Genomic DNA, 18,363 nt, shown 5'->3' on the forward strand with positions numbered 1-18,363 from the left:
TTACCAATTTTGAAAATTCTATACGAGTGAATAGAGAAAGCCACCCATGCTTGTTCAGCTCTCCCTTCCACGGTGGACCCCAATTCTTGAGATAGTTGTAGGTCCTAGTTGTGGCAGGCACTTCTATCAGACATATATGGCCAATACTTTGGAACTACCATTACGGGTTGAGACGGAACATCCTTTACACCAGGTGGAGGTAATTAGTTATCCCAGAGGCCCACAAGAAAGACCATGATTATTATAGAGGACCGAACCAATCGCATAAACTTAATTCTGCTCTTTATTACTGTTTTTATGTTCACTTAATATTGAGCAGAATTAAGTATGGTTACTTGCTGATGCTGTTTATGCATATTACAATAGGGCTTATTGTAACATGTTCTCTGTAGCAGCAAATCAAAACCATATAATTTAGTGCTTTTTATAAAGTTTATATAAAGCAGCAATTTTTTCTCCTCCTGTTATTCAGCCCTTGTATTTTGATTTACAGCTCACAACACCGTATGATGTCCCCATACAGCTCCCACACAATATGAGGTTCCCACACAGATCCACATAGAGAACGTTGTTCACATAGAGCCCCAACATAGAATGTCTCAACACAGTATTTTGTCCCTCACACAGTCTGTCCCCAAAGAGCCCCCCACTCAGTATGATGTCCTCACAACAGTCCCTTTACATAGTATTGTATCTTCACACAACCCTCGTCGCAAAATGATGTACCCACCCAGTCCCCTTAAGGCACAGCATCATATCCTCTACATGCACCTTGAGGAACAGCATAATGTCCAAACACATGCCCCCTAGGACACAACATGGTATCCCCACAATTGCTCCAGTCTGCGCTGTGTACTAACACACAGCTGATATAGTGACATCATTGCCCCTCCTGCACTCTCAGATGCAAAGGCTCGATGATGGAGGAGGGAGCTCATGGCTCCCTGTTCATCGTTGTACTCATCGGTATCTGCATTTTGAAGATACTGATAATAGTAAAGTTAGAAGATGGGAAGGGGGCTGCGTGGTGCATGGAGCTACTACCTAAAGCCCTTTGGCTGTCCTGGTCCTCGGGCTGCACCAGAACAGCCAAAGACGTACGTGACCCGATGGCTGCACTTGCTAAGGTTTACACCCTTCTAGTTGTTTGAAATGGGCAAATCCCTTCTGTAGACCGCTTGCTGTTAAATTTGGGCTCATAATTAGTGTTGAGCATTCCGATACCGCAAGTATCAGATATCGGCCGATATTTGGGGAATTCCGATACCGAGTTCCGATATTTTTGTGATATCGGGAATCGGTATCGGGATTAAGATTAATGTGTAAAATAAAGAATAAAAATAAAAAATATTGATATACTTACCCTCGGATGCGCCCTGGTTGTCACCGCTGCAACCGCCATGCTTCCGTTCCTAAGAATGAGCGCGTTAAGGACCTTCGATGACGTCGCGGCTTGTGATTGGTCGCTGAGCGGTCATGTGACCGCTCACGCGACCAATCACAAGTCGCGACGTCATCGAAGGTCCTTAACGCGCTCATTCTTAGAAAGGGAAGCATGGCGGTTGCAGCAGTGACAACCAGGGCGCGTCCGAGGGTAAGTATATCAATATTTTTTATTTTTATTCTTTATTTTACACATGAATATGGATCCCAGGGCCTGAAGGAGAGTTTCCTCTCCTTCAGACCCTGGGAACCATAGAGCAGGGGTCCCCAACTCCAGTCCTCAAGGCCCACCAACATGTCATGTTTTCAGGATTTCCTTAGTCTTACCCAGGTAATAATTGCATCACCTGTGCAATGCAAAGGAAATCCTGAAAACATGACCTGTTGGTGGGCCTTGAGGACTGGAGTTGGGGACCCCTGCCATAGAGGATACCTTCCGATATTTGTGTCCCATTGACTTGTATTGGTATCGGATATCGGTATCAGTGATATCCGATATTTTTCGGATATCGGCCGATTCCATCCGATACCGATACTTTCAAATATCGGACGGTATCGCTCAACACTACTCATAATCCTAATTTTACCATCTTTGCTAGGTATGATGGTCCTCATCTCCATACATATCACAAACTTAATGGCAGTCACCATCGTTCCTCCGACATAGGACAGAGCGAGAGAGCGACGCACCTGTCACAATTTTTTTATACAGATGTTACTGATACATAAGACGGGTCTTCACTCACCAGCACATTGCCCGCCTCGTGCCTGTGATTCCCTGTGACAGCTGGCGGGATGTTTGACAAACTACGTGTCACTTCACACCTTGTAACGTGTTAACCACAGTGCACTAAAACGTAGACCCCGGCCTAACCGCATCTGTTCTTTGAAAAAGCTTACAAAGCAAATAGAGTGCAATAGTGAATATTGTCCAAATGAAATATACAGGAAAGTGCAATAATAAGAAACATCACAGGGACTTATAGACAATAACAAGAGGCACAGAGCGGGCGAGAGACAGAGAGGTGATATACAGTGCTCAGGAGTCATCAAAATATTGAGAGAAATGGGACTGTAACTTCCTACTATATCATATACAATGCTGTGGTCAAAGTATGTACAAGCATATAACTACTATAACTTCTATAATACTTCCCTCTATGTACAAGAATATAACTACTATAATACTGCCCCTATGTACAAGAATATAACTACTATAATACTGCTCCTATGTACAAGAATATAACTACTATAATACTGCCCCTATGTACAAGAATATAACTACTATAACACTGCTCCTATGTACAAGAATATAACTACTATAATACTGCTCCTATGTACAAGAATATAACTACTATAATACTGCCCCTATGTACAAGAATATAACTACTATAATACTGCTCCCTATGTACAAGAATATAACTACTATAATACTGGAAAAGAAAAAACAACAAAGATCCCACCGCGCTGATCATGCAGTGCTGCAAGTAGTATGAAGGTGAAGCAGAAGTCCAGCGTGGGTGATATCCATAAAAAATACCTTTTATTCCATTTTCATTAAAAGCACATAAGTCCAAAATCCATCTTTATATCCAGAGACACAAAAAATAAGACTAAGGCGGCACGACCGTTGAAACGAGTATGACTAAAATTGCACTTTAAGTAAATAAGGCAGCACACTGCAGCGCTAGAACATGCAAACTTGAAAACACGAAATTTGAACTGCATTACTGCACTAGAAATATGAAAAATGAGAGCGTTTAGCGCATAAAAATGGCCAATTTTATGTGTACCTGGTAGCCCCTTTACGGCATCTCTCTTATACCAGGTCCTAAACTTGCCTTACCTCGTTGAGAATAAACGTCTCCATCTGAACGGGTACATGTGAAACCTCTTCTTAGACTAAAATTCTCTCTCTCTGTGGAGGGGTATTGGACCTGCTGTAATTAAAACACCTGAAGCTAGGAGGCGGAGTGCATGATCAGAAGGCTAAAGAATACATTTCAAAAACCTGACCTGCACATCCAAACATAGACTAAGTGTGAACAGGTGCTGAACCTAGAGTCGCCAACTCGTATATAGTTAAGTAAATAAGGCAGCACACTGCAGCGCTAGAACATGCAAACTTGAAAACACGAAATTTGAACTGCATTACTACACTATAAATATGAAAAATGAGAGCGTTTAGCGCATAAAAATGGCCAATTTTATGTGTACCTGGTAGCCCCTTTACGGCATCTCTCTTATACCAGGTCCTAAACTTGCCTTACCTCGTTGAGAATAAACGTCTCCATCTGAACGGGTACATGTGAAACCTCTTCTTAGACTAAAATTCTCTCTCTCTGTGGAGGGGTATTGGACCTGCTGTAATTAAAACACCTGAAGCTAGGAGGCGGAGTGCATGATCAGAAGGCTAAAGAATACATTTAAAAAACCTGACCTGCACATCCAAATATAGACTAAGTGTGAACAGGTGCTGAACCTAGAGTCGCCAACTCGTATATAGTTAAGTAAATAAGGCAGCACACTGCAGCGCTAGAACATGCAAACTTGAAAACACGAAATTTGAACTGCATTACTGCACTAGAAATATGAAAAATGAGAGCATTTAGCGCATAAAAATGGCCAATTTTATGTGTACCTGGTAGCCCCTTTACGGCATCTCTCTTATACCAGGTCCTAAACTTGCCTTACCTCGTTGAGAATAAACGTCTCCATCTGAACGGGTACATGTGAAACCTCTTCTTAGACTAAAATTCTCTCTCTCTGTGGAGGGGTATTGGACCTGCTGTAATTAAAACACCTGAAGCTAGGAGGCGGAGTGCATGATCAGAAGGCTAAAGAATACATTTCAAAAACCTGACCTGCACATCCAAACATAGACTAAGTGTGAACAGGTGCTGAACCTGGAGTCGCCAACTCGTATATAGTTAAGTAAATAAGGCAGCACACTGCAGCGCTAGAACATGCAAACTTGAAAACACGAAATTTGAACTGCATTACTGCACTAGAAATTTGAAAAATGAGAGCGTTTAGCGCATAAAAATGGCCAATTTTATGTGTACCTGGTAGCCCCTTTACGGCATCTCTCTTATACCAGGTCCTAAACTTGCCTTACCTCGTTGAGAATAAACGTCTCCATCTGAATGGGTACATGTGAAACCTCTTCTTAGGCTAAAATTCTCTCTCTCTGTGGAGGGGTATTGGACCTGCTGTAATTAAAACACCTGAAGCTAGGAGGCGGAGTGCATGATCAGAAGGCTAAAGAATACATTTCAAAAACCTGACCTGCACATCCAAACATAGACTAAGTGTGAACAGGTGCTGAACCTAGAGTCGCCAACTGGTATATAGTTAAGTAAATAAGGCAGCACACTGCAGCGCTAGAACATGCAAACTTGAAAACACGAAATTTGAACTGCATTACTGCACTAGAAATATGAAAAATGAGAGCGTTTAGCGCATAAAAATGGCCAATTTTATGTGTACCTGGTAGCCCCTTTACGGCATCTCTCTTATACCAGGTCCTAAACTTGCCTTACCTTGTTGAGAATAAACGTCTCCATCTGAACGGGTACATGTGAAACCTCTTCTTAGACTAAAATTCTCTCTCTCTGTGGAGGGGTATTGGACCTGCTGTAATTAAAACACCTGAAGCTAGGAGGCGGAGAACATGATCAGAAGGCTAAAGAATACATTTCAAAAACCTGACCTGCACATCCAAACATAGACTAAGTGTGAACAGGTGCTGAACCTAGAGTCGCCAACTCGTATATAGTTAAGTAAATAAGGCAGCACACTGCAGCGCTAGAACATGCAAACTTGAAAACACGAAATTTGAACTGCATTACTGCACTAGAAATTTGAAAAATGAGAGCGTTTAGCGCATAAAAATGGCCAATTTTATGTGTACCTGGTAGCCCCTTTACGGCATCTCTCTTATACCAGGTCCTAAACTTGCCTTACCTCGTTGAGAATAAACGTCTCCATCTGAATGGGTACATGTGAAACCTCTTCTTAGGCTAAAATTCTCTCTCTCTGTGGAGGGGTATTGGACCTGCTGTAATTAAAACACCTGAAGCTAGGAGGCGGAGTGCATGATCAGAAGGCTAAAGAATACATTTCAAAAACCTGACCTGCACATCCAAACATAGACTAAGTGTGAACAGGTGCTGAACCTAGAGTCGCCAACTGGTATATAGTTAAGTAAATAAGGCAGCACACTGCAGCGCTAGAACATGCAAACTTGAAAACACGAAATTTGAACTGCATTACTGCACTAGAAATATGAAAAATGAGAGCGTTTAGCGCATAAAAATGGCCAATTTTATGTGTACCTGGTAGCCCCTTTACGGCATCTCTCTTATACCAGGTCCTAAACTTGCCTTACCTTGTTGAGAATAAACGTCTCCATCTGAACGGGTACATGTGAAACCTCTTCTTAGACTAAAATTCTCTCTCTCTGTGGAGGGGTATTGGACCTGCTGTAATTAAAACACCTGAAGCTAGGAGGCGGAGAACATGATCAGAAGGCTAAAGAATACATTTCAAAAACCTGACCTGCACATCCAAACATAGACTAAGTGTGAACAGGTGCTGAACCTAGAGTCGCCAACTCGTATATAGTTAAGTAAATAAGGCAGCACACTGCAGCGCTAGAACATGCAAACTTGAAAACACGAAATTTGAACTGCATTACTGCACTAGAAATATGAAAAATGAGAGCGTTTAGCGCATAAAAATGGCCAATTTTATGTGTACCTGGTAGCCCCTTTACGGCATCTCTCTTATACCAGGTCCTAAACTTGCCTTACCTCGTTGAGAATAAACGTCTCCATCTGAATGGGTACATGTGAAACCTCTTCTTAGACTAAAATTCTCTCTCTCTGTGGAGGGGTATTGGACCTGCTGTAATTAAAACACCTGAAGCTAGGAGGCGGAGTGCATGATCAGAAGGCTAAAGAATACATTTCAAAAACCTGATCTGCACATCCAAACATAGACTAAGTGTGAACAGGTGCTGAACCTAGAGTCGCCAACTCGTATATAGTTAAGTAAATAAGGCAGCACACTGCAGCGGTAGAACATGCAAACTTGAAAACACGAAATTTGAACTGCATTACTGCACTAGAAATATGAAAAATGAGAGCGTTTAGCGCATAAAAATGGCCAATTTTATGTGTACCTGGTAGCCCCTTTACGGCATCTCTCTTATACCAGGTCCTAAACTTGCCTTACCTCGTTGAGAATAAACGTCTCCATCTGAACGGGTACATGTGAAACCTCTTCTTAGACTAAAATTCTCTCTCTGTGGAGGGGTATTGGACCTGCTGTAATTAAAACACCTGAAGCTAGGAGGCGGAGTGCATGATCAGAAGGCTAAAGAATACATTTCAAAAACCTGACCTGCACAACCAAACATAGACTAAGTGTGAACAGGTGCTGAACCTAGAGTCGCCAACTCGTATATAGTTAAGTAAATAAGGCAGCACACTGCAGCGCTAGAACATGCAAACTTGAAAACACGAAATTTGAACTGCATTACTACACTATAAATATGAAAAATGAGAGCGTTTAGCGCATAAAAATGGCCAATTTTATGTGTACCTGGTAGCCCCTTTACGGCATCTCTCTTATACCAGGTCCTAAACTTGCCTTACCTCGTTGAGAATAAACGTCTCCATCTGAACGGGTACATGTGAAACCTCTTCTTAGACTAAAATTCTCTCTCTCTGTGGAGGGGTATTGGACCTGCTGTAATTAAAACACCTGAAGCTAGGAGGCGGAGTGCATGATCAGAAGGCTAAAGAATACATTTAAAAAACCTGACCTGCACATCCAAATATAGACTAAGTGTGAACAGGTGCTGAACCTAGAGTCGCCAACTCGTATATAGTTAAGTAAATAAGGCAGCACACTGCAGCGCTAGAACATGCAAACTTGAAAACACGAAATTTGAACTGCATTACTGCACTAGAAATATGAAAAATGAGAGCATTTAGCGCATAAAAATGGCCAATTTTATGTGTACCTGGTAGCCCCTTTACGGCATCTCTCTTATACCAGGTCCTAAACTTGCCTTACCTCGTTGAGAATAAACGTCTCCATCTGAATGGGTACATGTGAAACCTCTTCTTAGACTAAAATTCTCTCTCTCTGTGGAGGGGTATTGGACCTGCTGTAATTAAAACACCTGAAGCTAGGAGGCGGAGTGCATGATCAGAAGGCTAAAGAATACATTTCAAAAACCTGATCTGCACATCCAAACATAGACTAAGTGTGAACAGGTGCTGAACCTAGAGTCGCCAACTCGTATATAGTTAAGTAAATAAGGCAGCACACTGCAGCGGTAGAACATGCAAACTTGAAAACACGAAATTTGAACTGCATTACTGCACTAGAAATATGAAAAATGAGAGCGTTTAGCGCATAAAAATGGCCAATTTTATGTGTACCTGGTAGCCCCTTTACGGCATCTCTCTTATACCAGGTCCTAAACTTGCCTTACCTCGTTGAGAATAAACGTCTCCATCTGAACGGGTACATGTGAAACCTCTTCTTAGACTAAAATTCTCTCTCTGTGGAGGGGTATTGGACCTGCTGTAATTAAAACACCTGAAGCTAGGAGGCGGAGTGCATGATCAGAAGGCTAAAGAATACATTTCAAAAACCTGACCTGCACAACCAAACATAGACTAAGTGTGAACAGGTGCTGAACCTAGAGTCGCCAACTCGTATATAGTTAAGTAAATAAGGCAGCACACTGCAGCGCTAGAACATGCAAACTTGAAAACACGAAATTTGAACTGCATTACTACACTATAAATATGAAAAATGAGAGCGTTTAGCGCATAAAAATGGCCAATTTTATGTGTACCTGGTAGCCCCTTTACGGCATCTCTCTTATACCAGGTCCTAAACTTGCCTTACCTCGTTGAGAATAAACGTCTCCATCTGAACGGGTACATGTGAAACCTCTTCTTAGACTAAAATTCTCTCTCTCTGTGGAGGGGTATTGGACCTGCTGTAATTAAAACACCTGAAGCTAGGAGGCGGAGTGCATGATCAGAAGGCTAAAGAATACATTTAAAAAACCTGACCTGCACATCCAAATATAGACTAAGTGTGAACAGGTGCTGAACCTAGAGTCGCCAACTCGTATATAGTTAAGTAAATAAGGCAGCACACTGCAGCGCTAGAACATGCAAACTTGAAAACACGAAATTTGAACTGCATTACTGCACTAGAAATATGAAAAATGAGAGCATTTAGCGCATAAAAATGGCCAATTTTATGTGTACCTGGTAGCCCCTTTACGGCATCTCTCTTATACCAGGTCCTAAACTTGCCTTACCTCGTTGAGAATAAACGTCTCCATCTGAACGGGTACATGTGAAACCTCTTCTTAGACTAAAATTCTCTCTCTCTGTGGAGGGGTATTGGACCTGCTGTAATTAAAACACCTGAAGCTAGGAGGCGGAGTGCATGATCAGAAGGCTAAAGAATACATTTCAAAAACCTGACCTGCACATCCAAACATAGACTAAGTGTGAACAGGTGCTGAACCTAGAGTCGCCAACTCGTATATAGTTAAGTAAATAAGGCAGCACACTGCAGCGCTAGAACATGCAAACTTGAAAACACGAAATTTGAACTGCATTACTGCACTAGAAATTTGAAAAATGAGAGCGTTTAGCGCATAAAAATGGCCAATTTTATGTGTACCTGGTAGCCCCTTTACGGCATCTCTCTTATACCAGGTCCTAAACTTGCCTTACCTCGTTGAGAATAAACGTCTCCATCTGAATGGGTACATGTGAAACCTCTTCTTAGGCTAAAATTCTCTCTCTCTGTGGAGGGGTATTGGACCTGCTGTAATTAAAACACCTGAAGCTAGGAGGCGGAGTGCATGATCAGAAGGCTAAAGAATACATTTCAAAAACCTGACCTGCACATCCAAACATAGACTAAGTGTGAACAGGTGCTGAACCTAGAGTCGCCAACTGGTATATAGTTAAGTAAATAAGGCAGCACACTGCAGCGCTAGAACATGCAAACTTGAAAACACGAAATTTGAACTGCATTACTGCACTAGAAATATGAAAAATGAGAGCGTTTAGCGCATAAAAATGGCCAATTTTATGTGTACCTGGTAGCCTCTTTACGGCATCTCTCTTATACCAGGTCCTAAACTTGCCTTACCTTGTTGAGAATAAACGTCTCCATCTGAACGGGTACATGTGAAACCTCTTCTTAGACTAAAATTCTCTCTCTCTGTGGAGGGGTATTGGACCTGCTGTAATTAAAACACCTGAAGCTAGGAGGCGGAGAACATGATCAGAAGGCTAAAGAATACATTTCAAAAACCTGACCTGCACATCCAAACATAGACTAAGTGTGAACAGGTGCTGAACCTAGAGTCGCCAACTCGTATATAGTTAAGTAAATAAGGCAGCACACTGCAGCGCTAGAACATGCAAACTTGAAAACACGAAATTTGAACTGCATTACTGCACTAGAAATATGAAAAATGAGAGCATTTAGCGCATAAAAATGGCCAATTTTATGTGTACCTGGTAGCCCCTTTACGGCATCTCTCTTATACCAGGTCTTAAACTTGCCTTACCTCGTTGAGAATAAACGTCTCCATCTGAACGGGTACATGTGAAACCTCTTCTTAGACTAAAATTCTCTCTCTCTGTGGAGGGGTATTGGACCTGCTGTAATTAAAACACCTGAAGCTAGGAGGCGGAGTGCATGATCAGAAGGCTAAAGAATACATTTCAAAAACCTGACCTGCACATCCAAACATAGACTAAGTGTGAACAGGTGCTGAACCTAGAGTCGCCAACTCGTATGTGCTGCCTTATTTACTTAACTATATACGAGTTGGCGACTCGTATATGATCATGCACTACAAATGTGCATGTGTCTGCACAAATGGTTAGAAACCTACTCCATGAGGATGGTATGAGTGCCCAACGTCCGCAGACAGGGTTTGTGCTCACAGCCCAACACCGTGCAGGACACTTGGCATTTGCCACAGAACACCAGGATTGGCAAATTCGCCATAGGCACCATGTGCTCTTCACAGATGAAAGCAGGTTCACACTGAGCACATTTGACAGATGTGACAGAGTCTGGAGATGCCATGGAGAGCGATCTGCTGCCTGCAGTATCCTTCAGCATGACCGATTTGGCAGTGGGTCAGTAATGGTGTAGGGTGGCATTTCTTTGAAGGGCCGCACAGCCCTCCATGTGCTCGCCAGAGGTAGCCTGACTGCCATTAGGTACCGAGATGAGATCCTCAGACCCCTTGTGAGACCATATGCTTGTGCTGTCGGCCCTGCGTTCCTCCTAATGCAGGAAAATGCCATACCTCATGTGGCTGGAGAGTGTCAGCAGTTCCTGCAAGATGAAGGCATTAAAGCTATGGACTGGTCCGCCTGTTCCCCAGACCTGAATCCGATTGAACACATCTGGGACATCATGTCTCGTACCATCCACCAACGTCACATTGCACCACAGACTGTCCAGGAGTTGGCGGATGCTTTAGTCCAGGTCTGAGAGGAGATCCCTCAGGGTTGATCATTTTTATGTTTCATTCTTCTCAACACATTCCACTATGTAATGAATAAAGATTTATAACTGGAATATTTCATTCAGTGATATCTAGGATGTGGGATTTGAGTTTTCCCTTTACCTTTTTGAGCAGTGTATAACTACCATAATACCGTTCCCTTTATACAAAAATATAACTAATATAATACTGCTCCTATGTACAAAAATATAACTAACATAAAACTGCTCCCTGTATACAAGAGTATAACTACTATAGTACTGCCACTATGTACAAGAATGTTACTACTACTGCATAATGCTGCCTTCTATGTACATGCACATAGCTACTGTAACACTGCCCCTTGTATGTACTGTACATGAAAAAAAACTACTGTAATACTGCCCCTATATGCAAGGTTATAACTACTCTAATACTGCTGCTAGGTAAAGGAATATAACTGCTTAAACAGCAGAAAAACCTACTGCAGGTTCAAATAGACTATTTCTATAAGGTAAAGGCTGCTAATCCTGGGGATCACACTGTATATAACCAGAGATGGAAATGTATGCACTAATCTCCTTGGAAACAAATCATAAAATTATAATTAAACTCTCAGATAAGTGGGGGAGATGTGGTGGTTATGGATACTGATAAATACGTAAGAATGTGCTCTTCCATATTGTCTGATACAGCCACCTATGAATTTTTGAGGGCCTACCCCACAGCACAATATCGAGCTTCCCTTGAAACCACTGTGACTCAAGCACTGACCAATCATATTATCTCAGAGAGTGAATTCGACTTTATGCTCAGTAGATAGCCAACACTGGCCACCTTTTATTCATTACCTAAGGTGCATAAGGCTTTTAATCCCCTGAGGGTAAGTTCACACAGGGTGTTTTTGCTGCGTTTTTTTCTGCAGCAAAACCTGATCATCTTGGCAGGAAAGACGCTGTGCCAAAAACGCAGGTTTAGGTGCATTTTTGGTGCATTTTTTTCATGTGTTTTTTCTCTTTGTGCATGCCAATAAAGTTCAGTGCACATAGAGAAAAAAAAACAACTTCCTGTAGATAGATAGAATGAATAGAATAGATAGATTGATAGAATAGATACATTACCTGCGGTATCCTCTTCCCCGGCATTTTCCCACGGTGTAGAGGTTACCTTAGGTCAGGCTGTGAGGGAGGGCAGGCTCAGTAACGTCACTGCTAGTTACTGAGCCTGCGCCCACTGCGTATCTTTCATTCCCCAGTAGCTTACAGCTGGATGCGGTCGCATTAGCAGCGCTCCTGGTTGTAAGCAGGGTTGAGCGAAACGGGTCGGCCAGATTCAGAAGTCGCCAACTTTTGGCAAAGTCGGGATTCATGAAACCCGACACGACCCCTGTGTGGGGTCGGCCATGAGGTCGGCGATCTTCTGAATCTGGTATCGGAATTCCGATACCGATTCCTGATATGTTTAAGATATCGGGAATCGGTATCGGAATTCAGATTTAAGTGTAAAATAAAGAATAAAAATAAAAAATATTGCTATACTCACCCTCGGACGCGCCCTGGTTGTAACCGGGAGCCTTCCTTCCTAAGAATGAGCGCCTGAAGGACCTTTCGATATACCTATTAGGAATATACTCACCCTCGGACGCGCCCTGGTTCTAACCCGCAGCCTTCCTTCCTAAGAATCAGCGCTTGAAGGACCTTTCGATGACGTCGCAGCTTGTGATTGGTCGCGTGACGCCCATGTGACCGCTCACACGACCAATCACAAGCCGCGACGTCATCGAAAGGTCCTTCAGGCGCTCATTCTTAGGAAGGAAGGCTCCCGGTTACAACCAGGGTGCGTCCGAGGGTGAGTATAGCAATATTTTTTATTTTTATTCTTTATTTTACACATTAATATGGATCGCAGGGCCTGAAGGAGAGTTTCCTCTCCTTCAGACCCTGGGAACCATTAGAAACCCAATGCACTGCATTGGGTTTCGTGTTTCGGCCGACCACGACCCCGTCTTTTCTATAGGATCGGCCGATTTCACTCGGCCCGACTTTTGAAAAAGTCGGGTTTCGTGAAACCCGACCCGATCCTATAAAAACAAAAGTCGCTCAACCCTAGTTGTAAGCTTTATCACCCCCAGATTCTGTGTGGGGCCCTAGTTATATTGGACTGCGACGGATCAGGGACTATACTGTTGGTTTATTATTTTATTTTTATTTCAGAAGATCGATGGCGTCGCTTGGAATGGCAGAATAATAAAATGGTAAAACTGTGGTGTTTTATTTCATTAAAAGACTTTTTTCTGCATGTGTGTGTTTATTTAACCCTTTAATTACTTTAGGATTAGTAATGGAGAGGTGTCTTATTGACGCCTCTCTATTACTAAGCCAGCTTAATGTCACCTTTCAATAGGAAGGTAGCATTAACCCCTCATTACCCCACTTGCCACTGCTACAGAGCAAGTGGGAAATGTCGGGCAAAGCGCCAGAATTGGCACATCTAACACATGTGCTTTTTCTGGGCAGCTGTGGGCTGCTATTTTTAGGCTGGGGGGGCAATATCCATGGCCCCTTACCAGCCTGAGAATACCAGCCCCCAGCTGTGAGCTTTAGCAAGGCTGGTTGTCAAAAATGTGGGGGACCACACACCTTTTTTTAAATTATTTAAATAATTAAAAAAAAAAAGCGTGAGGACCCCCCTCTACTCTTGATAACTAGCCTTGCTGAAGCTGACAGCTGGGGGTTGCAGCCCCCAGCTGTGAGTTTTGTCAGGCTGGTTAACAAAAATAGGGGGGAACCCACGCCCGTTTAAAAAAAAAAATTATAGCGCAGGAGTGGCAGATGAAAACTCCCATCCGCTGCTCCTGCTCTCATTGTAATTAGCAGCTGTAAGTGTCAGAGGATGGGAGCAGTAGTCCCATCATCTGACACCAGTGATTGGAGGTGAAGTCTACACCTCCGATCACAGCTGAGCACTCCCACTGTTTTCTGACCGAGTGTGACGTCACATCCGGCTCTCCTTGACTTTTCTGTAGCAAATCCGCTGCAAGAAAAGTCAACCTGTGTATTTGCAGCGTTTTTTCACCATCCATTCAAGTCAATGGGTGGAAAACGCTGAAAAAATGCTGAAAGAAGTGACATGCCCTATGTGCAAAAACCGCAGCAAAGCACCAAATACTGACACACAAAAAACCTATGAAATCTCATAGGCTTTGCTGGTACTGTAAAAAGCAGCTGAAAATTAGCATAAAAAATGCAGCAAAAACGCCCTTTGTGAACTTACCCTTAGGGTATGTTTCCAGGGTCAGGAATGGCTCAGGATTTGCTCATGATTTGATGCAGGTAAAATCTGCATCTGAGGTCACTGGCAGGTCACCTGCGTTTTTCATGCGGATTTGTGTGTGATTTTGTAAGCTACAGATATAAAAAAACATGAATTGTGATGTAATTTCTTGTGCAACCTCCTCTTTTACATACTCCATTGAAGAATAATGTTTACACACACAGATATATAGATAGATAATAGATAGATAGATATATAGATAGATAATAGATAGATAGTTCTATAAGAAATAGAAAAATAGAGCAGCACATTCAGCATGGAAAGAGTCTGGGTGCAATAGAGCTTCCACAGACATATACCAAACCTTACATGCAGGGGCGGATTATCAGAGGGTCAATATGGGCGGTAGCCCAGGGCCCAGTGGTCTGGGGGGGCCCTGGGCTACCGCACAGATTAACCCTCTGATAATCGTCTGTGAATGCCCGCCGGCATTTATGTGACCCCAGACCCGGTGGGCAGAGAGAGTGGGTCCGCATTGGGCCCCTTCTCATCTGCTCACCGGGCCCTTTCCGGCACTGCGTCGGTTTCCTATTGACGTGCGGGCGCGCGCCCGCACGTCAATAGTTAACAACAACAGCCGCCAGCCAATTGGAGGCTGGCAGCTGAAGTCGGCCGCAGTGCACACGTCGCCGGCGTCTGACGTCATTGTCAGTCGCCGGCGAGTGTGCGCTGCTGAAGGGAGCTCGCCGCCGGGAGCGCAGACAGGTGAGAAGACTGTTTTTTTTTTTGATCAGTTAAACGGTGGACACACTGGGGGGGGGCAATGCTGGAGGGAGGACACACTGGGGGGCAATGCTGGAGACACTGGGGCAGGTTGGAGGACACACTGGGGGCAATGCTGGAGGACACACTGGGGGGCAATGCTGGAGGTCACACTGGGGGCAATGCTGGACACACTGGGGCAGATTGGAGGACACACTGGGGGCAATGCTGGAGGACACACTGGGGCAGATTGCTGGTGGACACACTGGGGGCAATTCTTGAGACAATGGGGCAGATTGCTTGAGACAGTGGGGCAGATTGCTGGAGACAGTGGGGCAGATTGCTGGAGACAATGGGGCAGATTGCTGGAGACAGTGGGGCAGATTGCAGGAGACAGTGGGGCAGATTGCTGGAGACAGTGGGGCAGATTGCTGGAGACAATGGGGCAGATTGCTGGAGACAGTGGGGCAGATTGCTGGAGACAGTGGGGCAGATTGCTGGAGACAGTGGGGCAGATTGCTGGAGACAGTGGAGCAATGCTGGAGATAGTGGGGCAATGCTGGAGACAGTGGGGCAATGCTGGAGACAGTGGGGCAATGCTGGAGACAGTGGGGCAATGCTGGGGACAGTGGGGCAATGCTGGAGACAGTGGGGCAATGCTGGAGACAGTGGGGCAGATTGCTGGAGACTGGGGCAATACTGGAGACAGTGGGGCAATGCTGGGGACAGTGGGGCAATGCTGGGGACAGTGGGGCAATGCTGGAGACAGTGGGGCAATGCTGGAGACAGTGGGGCAATGCTGGAGACAGTGGGACAATGCTGGAGACTGTGGGGCAATGCTGGAGACAGTGGGGCAGATTGCTGGAGGACACACTGGGGGGCAATGCTGGAGACAGTGGGGCAGATTGCTGGAGGACACACTGGGGGGCAATGCTGGAGGACACACTGGGGGGAAATGCTGGAGACACTGGGGCAGATTGGAGGACACACTGGGGGCAGATTGCTGGAGACAGTGGGGCAGATTGCTGGAGACAGTGGGGCAGATTGCCTGGGACAGTGGGGCAATGCTGGGGACAGTGGGGCAATGCTGGAGACAGTGGGGCAATGCTGGAGACAGTGGGGCAATGCTGGAGACAGTGCGGCAATGCTGGTGACAGTGGGGCAATGCTGGAGACAGTGGGGAAATGCTGGAGACAGTGGGGCAGATTGCTGAAGGACACACTGGGGGGCAGTGCTGGAGGACACACTGGGGGGCAATGCTGGAGACAGTGGGGCAGATTGCTGGAGGACGCACTGGCGGGCAATGCTGGAGGACACACTGGCGGGCAATGCTGGAGGACACACAGGGGGGCAATGCTGGAGACAGTGGGGCAGATTGCTGGAGACAGTGGGGCAGATTGCTGGAGACAGTGGGGCAGATTGCTGGAGACAGTGGGGCAGATTTCTGGAGACACTGGGGGTAATATGCTGGACACACTGGGGCAGATTGCTGGACACACTGGGGGCAGGACTGGAGGCATGGGCAGAATGTAGACACGGGGCATGATTGGAGACACTGGGTAGAATGAAAGACATGGGGCAGGATTGGATCATGGGGCAGGATGGATACGATGGAGACAGATGGGGCAGGATGGGGAGATCATATGGGGCAGGATGGATACTCATGAGTGCAGGATGGGAGAACATATGGCTGGAGCGAGGAATGAGATACATGGGGTGGGGAATAGTATTACCATAGGGGCTAATTAAGGGATATTATTACTGCAGTGATGTATTTATTTTATTTTTTGAGTATACTGTTTTAAATGGGGGGGGGGCGGTCCTGTTACTGTGCAGAGTGACACTATATCGCCTTTTTCTCTTCATGTGGTGTAATGTAGAAGTTGTGAAAAATTAAGTAATGTGTTCTACAAGCGGAGCTCGAGATAACTGTGTTATTTCCTGCAGAAACGAGTCCTGGCTGGAAGAAATGATGGCGGTCTGTGCTGGATGAAACTGTAGAGAAGAAATCGCCTAGTATCTTATCCTCTTCAATTTAAATAAACTCTTCAATTTATGCATCAGAAAATCATACGAGTGCAGTGATTTTTCTGACTTTATGTGCTGGATGAAAGATGAAGGACTTCACCTAGAGACGTCACTGGTGAGTCAGTGTTACCTATACACTGACACTATACACTGTATAATATATACAGAGGTCCTGTGTACAATGTCACCAGTGATCACTGTATTACCTCTACACAGACACTGCATACTAAGTACAGATCTCCTGTGAATACTGGCACTTATGGTGATAGTATTGTGTTTTTTTTATTTTTATTTTTTACTGATCAGTATTGTAGTATTCAGTCACTATGTGGTGGTAATATGTGGTCTGGAAATGGTGTTGTGGTATTTGTCCCTTGTATGTGCTATTTGGTCACCAAGTGGTAATATGTGGTCTTGACATGGTGCGGTGGAATTTGTTCCTTGTATGTGATATTATTCGATCACTGTGGTTGTAATTTGTGTTCTGGTCATGGTACGGTGGTATTTGTTCCTTGTATGTGATATTATTGGTCAAGATATACCTAAATTGTATTTCAGATTTTAACAAATATTGAATAGGTTACAGTAGAGTAGGGCCCGGCCATTTTTCTGGAATAATCTGGTTCGGGTATATCATGACCCCCGTTGTTGTGAATTCTGTGGCTGAGTTCACTTCTGTGGTCACAAGTGGTATTGCAGTCTCTGGGCTTCCTCCCTCAGGTGTTTTGGTGAGCTCGTTGGCTGCCTTGCTATTTAGCTCCACCTGAGTCTGTCTTCCTTGCTCCTTGTCAATGTTCCAGTGTTGGATCTGAGCTACTGCATCTTTCCTTGGGCCTGCTGCTCTGCTAGATAAGTGCTTCTAGTTTGTTTTCTGTTTTTTTCTGTCCAGCTTGCTATTGTCTTTTGCTGGAAGCTCTGAGAAGCAGAGGGGTGCACCGCCGTGCTGTTAGTTCGGCACGGTGGGTCTTTTTGCCCCTTTGCGTGGTTTTCGTTTTAGGGTTTTTTGTAGACTGCATAGTTCTCTTTGCTATCCTCGCTCTGTCTAGAATATCGGGCCTCACTTTGCTGAATCTATTTCATTCCTACGTTTGTCTTTTCATCTTGCTAACAGTCATTATATGTGGGGGGCTGCCTATTCCTTTGGGGTATTTCTCTGAGGTAAGTCAGGCTTGTATTTCTATCTTCAGGCTAGTCAGCTCCTCAGGCAGTGCCGAGTTGCATAGGTAGTTGTTAGGCGCAATCCACTGCTGCTTATAGTTGTGTGAGGATAGATCAGGTACTGCAGTCTACAGAGATTC

This window comes from Ranitomeya imitator, chromosome 1, assembly GCF_032444005.1.
Source record: "Ranitomeya imitator isolate aRanImi1 chromosome 1, aRanImi1.pri, whole genome shotgun sequence".
Lineage (NCBI taxonomy): Eukaryota > Metazoa > Chordata > Amphibia > Anura > Dendrobatidae > Ranitomeya > Ranitomeya imitator.